The sequence below is a fragment of the Hippoglossus stenolepis genome, chromosome 20 (genome assembly GCF_022539355.2).
Source record: "Hippoglossus stenolepis isolate QCI-W04-F060 chromosome 20, HSTE1.2, whole genome shotgun sequence".
Classification (NCBI taxonomy): Eukaryota; Metazoa; Chordata; class Actinopteri; order Pleuronectiformes; family Pleuronectidae; genus Hippoglossus; species Hippoglossus stenolepis.
In genome coordinates this window covers 216471-227682 of record NC_061502.1, presented here as the reverse complement: position 1 = coordinate 227682, position 11212 = coordinate 216471, and positions in this window count along the sequence as shown.

Here is an 11212-nt window from a genome sequence, read left to right as displayed (position 1 = left end):
GAGAACAGGTTCTCCAACAGCTGTTCTCCCAGCAACAATCCTCTGAACCGGAAGAGGACGTGGAAGAGCAAGACCGAGAAGCGGCCCGAGAAGTGGACCGAGAAGAAGACGAAGACCCAGTGTGTGATGCTGCTGCAGATTCGTCATCATGCTCATCCTCGGAAGAAGAAGGAGGAGGAGAAGGAGAAGAAGACCACGGCACCACCACTGGACTCTTGGAAAGAGAGACCTTCCTGTCAAGAAACGGAGAAATAACATGGTCCTCGAGGGCGTACGACTGAGAGGAGGGCCGCTGCTCCACCTCCTCCTCCTCCTCTGCTGCAGCTCAAAGCGCCGCCGCCGCTACGCGCTGGGTTCCGAAGTGACCGTGGACGAGCAACTGGTTCCGTTCAGAGGTTATTCTTTTTTTAAATTTTTTTATATTATGTTATGTTATTGTGTTATGTTGCCATAGCTAGCTAGTGGCTGCTAGTCCTCATCATCTCATCTCATCTCCTCTCATCTCTTCTCCTCTCCTGTCAAACTTTGCATCTCATCTCCTCTCCTCTCCTCCTCCTCCTCCTCCTCTTCTTCTCCCCAGGCCGGTGTCCTTTCCGACAGTACATGCGTGGCCTGCAACGCCAAATCCAGCTACGCTTGGAAGATGCAAGTCTACACCAGAAAGCCGAGCGGCGGACGCCCAGAGAGGAACCAGGGGTTGCGGGTCGTGCTCGATGTCACGGAGGGACTGCGCGGTTGCAACGTCACGTGCGACAATTACTTCACCTCCTACGAACTCGCGCGGCAGCTCCTGGAGAGGAAGATCACCGTGGTCGGCACGGTTCGGAAGAACAAGACCGAGCTCCCGACCGTGGCTGCTCGCGGTCAAGGGAAGAGAGGTGTTCTCCTCCAGGTTCGCCTTCACTGCCACTCTGTTGTCCTACATCCCTAAGAAAAACAAGAACGTGGTGCTCCTGAGCAATTGGCACAGGGAGGCCAACGTCAGCAACCGCGAGGACAGGAAACCGGTCATCGTCCTGGACTATGTTAGATATTCTTGCCTCATAAGTAGAAAAGTACTGAGGAACATGTGACTGAGCAGGGGAATACCGACGAAAACATAACTCACAGCCCAAGGCTGTGGGACAGGAGATATAGGTTCCACCCAGATTGTATGTGTATAAAAATCAGCGGACGATGTTGTCCGGGGCTGATTTCCTCATGATCCATCCTCGGGGTTGGTGAACAGAGGAACTGAGCCCAGAGACTCTGTAAGTATCATGATTTATAATAAAACATTTTTGTCTGATAACTACCTTGTATGTGTGTGACTTTCCTCTATCAAATGAACACGGCGGACTGGAGAATTGAGAACAGAATGAGGTGATCAACGTTGCTCCGCCAACAACTACAACCGCAACAAAGGAGGCGTGGACAACCTAGACAAGGTGATCAGAACGTACAGCTGCAGGAGGATGACCGCGCACTGGCCCCTGGTCATCTTCCACAACATCCTCGACGTTTCTTCGTACAACGCCTTCGTGATATGGAGAGAGATCAACCCCGACTGGATGCTGGGCAAGCGGAACAAGCGGAGGGTGTTCCTCGAGCAGCTGAGAAAGGCTCTCGTGACTCCGTTCATTGCACGAAGGGAGCGCATCCCCCGCACGGAAGCGTCCGCCACGGTTGTGAAGGCTGTGAAAGCCGCCGCCGCGCGGAGAGCTCTTGACCACAACGACGCCCCTCTAGCCCTAGCCCTACAGCAACCCGTGCGTCCGGCCGCCCCCTCTAGCCCTAGCCCTACTACAACAACAACAACAGCCCGAGCGTCCGGCCTCCTCCCTAGCGCTAGTCGCCGCCGCAGCAGCCCCGCTCGGGGCAAGGACGAGGTGTTAGATATGCCCCACGAAAAAGGACTGTAAAACTCACACCGTGTGCCGCGGGTGTAACAAGTACATCTGCAAGGGCTGCTCACTTTTCTATTGCCCTACGTGTGCGTGCTAATATGTGGTGGGCTATGTGAGGGAGGGTTAGGGTCCACAGTCCATGGTCCCTTTCAATACCAAATGCTTGACGAATTGTATTGCACAAGTCTTCTAAAGTTTCTGGCATTCCAGTGGACACATCAAGTCTTCTGTAGTCCTCATCATCCACAATGACTCTTAACTTCAGATGGTGTGCCATTCTTCACATTTTTAAAGGAGACAAAGAAAATAGACTAACAGCAGGAGTTGAAACCGCTGAAACAGACAAACTGGATGTTTTGGCTGAGATTGACTCCAAGTGATATGCCATTTATTAACTGATGCTTCACCGCAAGGGACAAGAGTATGTTTTCAAAGCAGCTTGTTTGTCGAAACTCATGTAAACACCTCTCTTAACCTGCAGTCCTGCTCACCATTATTGGCACCCCTTCATTTTTTGCATAACCCGTACAATATCTTCAGAAATAAATGGAAATGTACCAAATTTATATCATCAGGATCTTTTAATTGGAGGTCCAAAGTAATTTAACAAAGAAAATTGTTCTTTCAACTTGCATATTGTAATTTCAAAGAAGAAACAGAAAAAACATCCTGTGCAGCAATAACGGCACCCCTCTTTAATATTTGGTTGCACACCCTTTGGCAGTGATGACAGCCTCCAAACGTTTCTTGTAGCCATCTATAAGCTTCTTGCACTTCTCACCTGGTATTTTCTCCCACTCTTCCTTTGCAATTTGTTCAAGCTCTTCAACGTTTGCAGGGTTCTTTTCCCCAATAGCAGATTTCAGCTCACCCCAAAGATTTTCAATCGGATTGAGATCAGGACTCATTGCTGGCCATTTTAAAACAGTCCATTTTTTTCTTTTCAACCATTCCTGCGTGCTTTTGGATGTGTGCTTTGGGTCTTTGTCTTGCTGGAGGACCCATGATCTTCGACTCAAACCAAGTTTTCTTACACTGGGTAGGACATTTCGCTCTAAAATCTCTTGATAATTCTCTGATTTCATGATTCCTGTGATACGGTCAAGGCCTCCAGTACCAGATGCAGCAAAGCAGCCCCACAGCATTATGGATCCTCCACCATGCTTAACTGTTGGTAGGGTGTTTTTTCCTTGTAGGCTTCATTGTGCCATCTGTAAACAAACTGTTGCCAAAAAGCTCTATTTTTGTTTCATCTGTCCACAGAACATTTTCCCAGAAGGACTGCGGTTTGTCCAGGTACTCTTTGGCAAAGATCAGTCGTTCCTTTTTATGTCTTTTCCTCAGCAATGGTGTCTTCCTTGGCCTTCGCCTACAAAGCCCTGTTTGGTTTAATGTGCGGCGTATGGTACTTGTTGAAACCATGACCCCAGACTGTTCCAGGTTGGCCTTCAGGTCTTTGGATGTTTGACGTGGTGTTTTTTCCACCATTCGCACCAACCTTCGAAGACTTCTCTCATCAATTTTTCTCTTCCCCCCCACGTCCAGGGAGGTTCTTGACAGTTCCATGCTTGGCAAACTTCTTAATAACATCGTCCTCTGCTGACCTAACATGCATTTCATGCAACTCTTTGCTTCGGAGAGTAAACGTACCTGAAGCCACTTCCCTCTCCTGAATTTCAGCAATTCCATGTGCTCCCAAATTGTCAGCTATGACACACTATAGTGTGCCTTTAACAAAATCTCCAACCTCTGCAATAAAAATACCCTGACTTTCCAAAATGGCAGGATCCCTCAAAAAAGGCTCTGAGCCTTTCATAGCAATATTTCTTCACATCTTCAGACCTGCAGAGTAATGCTAAATAAATTGAAGACAATGAAGAATGACAACCTGGTTGCAAATTGCTGAGATTCCAATAAGCACAGCAGATCTTGTGCTTTTTCCAAGATGTACCAAGTGGATTACAAATCTCAAAATCGTCAACATACAAATTCAATAACACTCGCAACTCACCACCTGATAAAGAAAAAGTATTTTTGAAAAACAAACCATCTCGAAAATATTCACATTTCACCTCTTCTCCTCTACCCTCAGATATGAGATGACTCTCTAATGCTTTGTTAAGAATGTCACCATTGGTGAAAGCTGCTCCAAAAACTCTAATATTGGAACAAACTGAAGTGTTTTTTAGTCTTTGTGATCCAAAATGTATTCTATGGGTTCCGGAACTTGAAAATTGTCTTTGTAGTATTTTTTGCGCTTAAATGACGTTGACAAAGGGCAACCTTTACCAATTGACTTGTATACGGGATTAGACGTATACAGAGCAGATGCAAGTTCGTCAACAACTGACTGGTCAACTTGTAGGTTGTAACTGTTCAGTGTGATGTATCACGTTTCTTGTGCTACACAAAGATGCTGTGCTCAGCAAATATTGAAATTCTTTTAGCAATTCATCAATTGCAGCACTTGGCACATGAAAAATCCAACTTAAATAATACTGCTGCAATTTATTGTTCAATTATCTCTGGCTGATCCTTTGGCAAATCTAAATCAACATCAGACTGACTTTCATCACAGAATTCTGCATTGGTTGAAATACTTAACTCTCCAGTGTCATCAACACAAGTTCCTTGGACTACTCCATCCTTAAAATCTACCAGTAAATGTGAGCTGTTCTTACTACTTTTGTGCGGCTTGAAGGTGCTGTATACATTAGATTTGTATTCACAGCCTTTAAACATACAAGTGATGGTCTCATTGTTTTTTAGATGATGACTTATATGCACAAAATAATCCTGTTCTGTTCCAAGTTCACTACAGCCACATAAATAACAAGAAAATGTAGTAACTATGTGAGTGCGCTTTAAGGGATTGTGTGATTCCTTGACAAGTGTGTCAAAAGGGAGTTCCAAGTCTTAAAAATGCATGGACAATCAGGGTATACACACTTGATAAGATGGCCACGCCCAAAATGATTATGTTCTAGTCTATAATGTTTAAGAGGTTGTGATCGCTTAGATACTTCTGCACTACAGTCTGACCTTTTTTGGTATTCTTAATTGCCAACACACATGGGAAACCCCAATTAAAGAAGGATACAAAACTGGTCCCACAACTGTACAGAACATTTATCTTTAAAAGTACTGTAAAAGTCACTTACCAAAACAAAATGATGTCCCCCAAAGATGTTCTCAGATGACAAAAGAAAAACCTGCAATAAAATAAAAAACAAGCTAGAATTAAAACAATACTGTAAATGGTAAGCGTTATGAGAAAGAAAGATAATTGCATAATAATTACTAATTTGTGTCAGAACATAACTAAGGCTATGACTCAAAACACTTCTCTGCGCTCCATCTGGATCAGTCACACAACCACAAACCCATAGAGAATGTGTCTGTCCACCGTCCCATTAAATTATGTAAATCAAACAATAACAGAGGGAGAATTCTACACAAAAGTCGAATACAAATTAACACAACCTCTGCAACAACTCAAGAAACAAAAACTTTTAAATGTGGTCTTTTAAACATAAGATCATTATCATCAAAGGCTATTTTAGTTAATGAACTAATCTCGGATCAAAAAATGTATTTATTGTCCCTCACTGAGACCTGGCTGCATCTCGATGAATATGTCAGCCTAAATGAATCTACTCCCCCCAGTCATGTAAATTCACACGTTCCCCGAGAATTTGGCCGAGGAGGTGGAGTTGCTGCTATTTTTAACTCCAGTCTATCAATTAATCCTAAACCTAAACAAAGCTACAACTCATTTGATAGTCTTGTTCTTAGTCTTCCACACCTATCCAAGAAATACCAACAGCCAATCATATTTGCTGTAGTTTACCGTGCTCCTGGGGCTTATTCTGAATTTTTAACAGAATTCCCTGAGTTTTTATCAAACCTAGTCCTAAAGACCGATAAAATGATTATTGTTGGTGACTTTAATATTCATGTTGATAATACTAATGATAGCCTTAGCGTAGCATTTATTTCAGTATTAGACTCAATTGGTTTCAGTCAGTGTGTACACCAACCTACTCATTGTTGTAACCACACACTTGACCTGGTATTATCATACGGTGTCAAAATTGAACATCTAATAGTACTTCCGCGTAATCCAATTCTATCAGACCATAATTTAATAACTTTCGATTTCTCATTATCAGAATATATGCCACTAATAAAAAACTCATTTTCTAGATGTCTACCTGATAGTGCTGGAGCTAAATTTAAGGAAATAATTCCAATTACATTTAATCCCTTATTATCCGTCGATATAACCAACAAATTCTTTAAAAACCCTAGCTCCACTGAGATTGACCATCTCGTCGTTAGCTCTGTAAAGTCATTACGATTAACATTAGACTCAATAGCGACTCTAAAAAAGAAACGCGTAAAACATGGTAAATTAGCTCCCTGGTATAATTCCAAGACACATGAATTAAAACAAGCATCAAGAAAACTAGAAAGGAAGTGGCGCTCCAACAACCGTGTTGAATATCTCCTAGCCTGGAAGAATAGTGTTAAAGCATATAAGGAGGCCCTCAGCAAAGCAAGAGCTGCCTACTACTCCAAATTAATAGAAAAAAATAAAAACAACCCCAGGTTTCTCTTCAGCACTTTAGCCAGGCTGACAGAGAGTCACACCTCCACCGAACCCAGTATTCCTCGATCCCTGAATAGCAATATCTTTATGACCTTCTTTAATGATAGAATTCTAACTATTAGAAATAAAATCAACCATCTCCTGCCCTCAATTGGCACTAATACCCCATCAAGAATAGAAATCTCAGAAACGGCTGAGAATCTTACCAATTATTTAGACAGCTTCTCTCTGATCACCCTTGATCAGCTGACCAAAATAATCTCATGTTCTAAACCAACAACTTGTATCTTAGATCCCATTCCTACAAAATTACTTAAAGAAATTCTGCCCCTAATTGATAGTACGTTACTGAACACAATCAATCTGTCATTATCATCAGGATATGTACCACAGTCCTTTAAAATAGCTGTAATCAAACCCCTTCTGAAGACCTGGAGGTTTTAGCCAACTACAGACCAATATCCAACCTCCCCTTCCTGTCTAAAATCCTTGAAAAAGTTGTAGCCAATCAGCTGTGCGAGTTTCTCCAGGAAAGTAATGTATATGAAGACTTTCAGTCAGGGTTTAGAGCCAATCACAGCACGGAGACAGCCTTGGCAAAAGTCACTAATGACCTTCTAATAGCTTCAGATCAGGGATTTGTGTCTGTCCTCGTTCAATTTTTATCAGATTTTATTACAGAGACTAGAACAGTTAATTAGCATTTAAGGAACCGCCCTAAACTGGTTTAAATCATATTTTTCCGATCGATTCCAATTTGTGCAAATTAATGATGAGTCATCTGTGCGCACCAAAGTTAACCACGGGGTTCCACAGGGCTTTGTGCTTGGCCCAATTTTATTCTCATTATATATGCTTCCGCTAGGAAACATTATCAGGACACACTCTGTAAATTTTCACTCCTATGCGGATGACACCCAGTTATACTTGTCAATAAAACCAGAACAATGTAATCAATTAACTAAACTCCAAGCATGTCTCAAGGACATAAAAACCTGGATGACCCGCAATTTTCTCTTATTAAACTCAGATAAAACAGAGGTTCTAATACTTGGCCCTAAACACCTTAGAGATACATTATCTAATGATATAGCTGCGCTAGACGACATTTCCCTTGCTTCCAATGAAACAGTCAGGAACTTGGGAGTGATCTTCCATCCTGATTTGTCCTTTAATTCTCACTTAAAACAAATTTACTCCAGCAGTAAGTTGTTAAAGACTCTGCAGCTTGTCCAAAATGCCGCATCACGTGTCCTGACAAGAACCAAGAAAAGAGACCACATTTCTCCTGTATTAGCTTCGCTACACTGGCTTCCAGTTAAATCTAGAATAGAATTTAAAATTATCCTCCTCACCTTCAAGGCCCTTAATAATTTGGCACCATTATACCTCAAAGAGCTGATAGTACCATATCACCCCACTAGAGCACGGCGCTCCCAGAATTCAGGCTTACTTGTCGTCCCTAAAGTCTCTAAAAGTAGAGTAGGAGCCAGAGCTTTCAGCTATCAAGCTCCTCTCCTGTAGAATCATCTCCCACTTTCAGTTCGGGAGGCAGACACCATCTGTACGTTTAAGAGTAGGCTTAAAACCTTCCTTTACGACAAAGCTTATAGTTAGAGCCGGTCCAGGCTTGTCTTAGACCTGCTCTTAGTTATGCTGCTATAGGTCTAGAATGTCGGGGGGACACATGACACTCGGAGCTTCTCTTTCCAGTTTCTCCTTCCTCTTCTCCATCCTTATCACATCAAAGAAATTAATATCTCATCAATACATGCTACTGACTTGACCTCTTCCCCGGAGTCCCTTTGCCTTATCGTCCGCAGATCCAGGGCCGCGGCTGCGGCCACATCGTGGATTATGATCTGTGGATCGCGTATCAGAGATCGTAATGGTGGGTCCAGTATGGCGGATTCTGTTTCGTGTTGGCATCAGATACTGGTAGTGGACCACGATCGAGGTGGCAGCTGATGGTGGATCCTGATGGCGGCAGTGGACAATGACTGTGGACTATAGTGGCATCTGATCTTGATGGTGGATCATGATCTTGCTGGCTGCTGACCATAGACTATGATGATTACAGCAGGACTGCTTGATATATAGTATTTCTCCTCGGATCCTCGACCGTTACTGACAATAATCTATCAATTCATTGACCTCCAGTTATGCTTCAAAATGTTTATTCTTATCAATGCTGCTAAAACCCTCATCTTGGTGATGTTCTCCTTTACACTTGACATCTATTGCACTTCTGTCCGTCCTGGGAGAGGGATCCCTCACATGTGGCTCTCTCTGAGGTTTCTACGTTCTTTTTACCCTGTTAAAAGGGTTTTTTAGTAGTTTCTCCTTACTCTTGTTGAGGGTTAAGGACAGACGATGTCACACCTTGTTAAAGCCCTATGAGACAAATTGTGATTTGTGAATATGGGCTATACAAATAAAATTTGATTGATTGATTGACTTCTGGACTATTTTCTAGCAAATGTGATATTTCTCTGATAAGCAATTATTCATTACTTTGGAGCATTTATAAATTACATCAGAAATGAATGCTTTCAAAGCTTTATTAGAAGTAGACAGGGAATTATGAACAGAGAGGGGGGAAGTTGGGTTGATGAAAATCACGAGACATACATGCATGTAGTTATATTTAAAGTTCACAAAGAACTTCAGGTGACGGGCAGTAGTAGTTTTTTCAGTGCACGAAGAAATATGGATGAAGTTAACGCACGAACAAACAGACAGCAGTGACAAAATAGGGGGGGGGGCTGATCTTGCTATAGTCTGTGAGGATGAGAGTCCATCTTGTCAGATGACCTATAATGGTACTGGCCTGCAGGTTGTTGAGGGTTTGGCCTGTTTCATTTCTCAGCCCCACCAAGTACTCCGCCAGGCTGTCCACAAGGTGCATTCCCGGAACACAACACTCATCAACAGCCTGGTAAATATAAGAGTATATCAAAATGAAAAAAATATATATAACACAGTAGCAAATACAGAAAAGTAAAATATCTGTCACAGTCAATGTCAATGTCAGTGTCAATTTTATTTATATAGCACATTTAAAACAACTTGGTTGACCAAAGTGCTTTACAGGTGTAATGGTACAACAAAAGGACAGTAAAACGTAATACATCATAGTGCAAGTAATACAAATAAAATACAATTATTAATGTAAAATAAATAAAATTAAAATAAAATGAAATATAAGATATAAGATATAAGATTAATAAAATCAGCTGTAATGAAACGTACTCAACTCGAGGAGAAAGCCTGGGAGAACAGGTGTGGTTTTAGTAGTGATTTAGTGTGTTAAAGACGGGGCAGATCTAATGTGAAGTGGTAGGTTGTTCCACAGGTTTGGGGCGGCTACTGCGAAGGCGCGATCACCTCTGGTTACTAGCCTTGTCTGAGGTTTGTCAAGGAGCAGTTGAGTGGCTGATCTCAGTTCCCTTACTGGAGTGTGCATAAAGAGAAGTTCGGATAAGTAAGACTGTGCCAGTCGGTTAAGAGATTTAAAAGTTAAAAGTACGATTTTAAAAACGATCATGTGACAAACAGGAAGCCAGTGTAGGAGGCGCAACATGGGTGTGATATGGTCTCTCTTTTTTCTCCTAGTCAGCAGGCGAGCAGCAGCATTTTGGACTAGCTGCAGGCGTTTAATGGAGAATTTGTCTAAACCTACATACAGGGAATTGCAATAATCAAGACGGGAGGTTATGAACGCATGGATAACTCTCTCTAGGTCTTTTTGTGGGAGGTAGGCCTTTACCTTGGCTATTTGTCGCAGTTGAAAAAAGCTACCTCTGACTACTGAAGAAATTTGCTTTTCAAAATTAAAAGCCCTGTCAAAAAGAACACCAAGACTCTTTACAGTGGAGTGAGTATTTGGAGCCAAAGGCCCAAGATTGTCCACATCTTGCAGTTACGATTGTCCAAATATGATAACCTCAGTCTTATTGTTGTTTAATTTGAGGAAGTTTGAATCCATCCATGATTTTATGTCATTTAAGCAGTCAAGCAGGGGCTGTGGTGATGTCTTAGTTTTATGGTTCAGGGGCAAGTATATTTGAATGTCGTCTGCAAAGCAGTGAAAGGAGACATTATATTTTTCAAAAATTGATGCTAGGGGCAGCATATATAGGGAGAAAAGGACAGGGCCTAGAATGGATTCTTGAGGTACCCCACATGTAATTGGGGCTTTCCTAGAGGAGTAGTCACCCAGGTGGACAGAGAAACTCCTATCTATTAAGGAAGACTCAAACCACCTGAGTGCTGTACCTTTAATCCCTACAAAGTTTTCCAGGCGTGATATTAGCATTGCGTGATCGACCGTGTCGAAAGCGGCCGTCAGGTCTAGGAGCACTAGGACAGCAGAATCTCCTGAATCAACAGTTAAAATCAAATCGTTAAAAACTCTTAAAAGAGCTGTTTCGGTACTGTGATGCGGTTTAAAACCTGACTGGAACTTTTCTGTCGATTGTTATTGTCGATAAGAAATGTCTGCATCTGGGTGAGAACTACCTTCTCTAGGATTTTGGACAGGAAAGGCAGCTTAGAAATTGGCCTGAAATTAGAGTGAACAGAGGGATCAAGGTTTTCTTTCTTTAACAAGGGCTGTACAACAGCATGTTTAAAGGCAGCTGGGACACTACCAGAGAGAAGACAGGTGTTAATCAATGACAGAATACATGAGCCAACAGTGTTGAAAACTTCT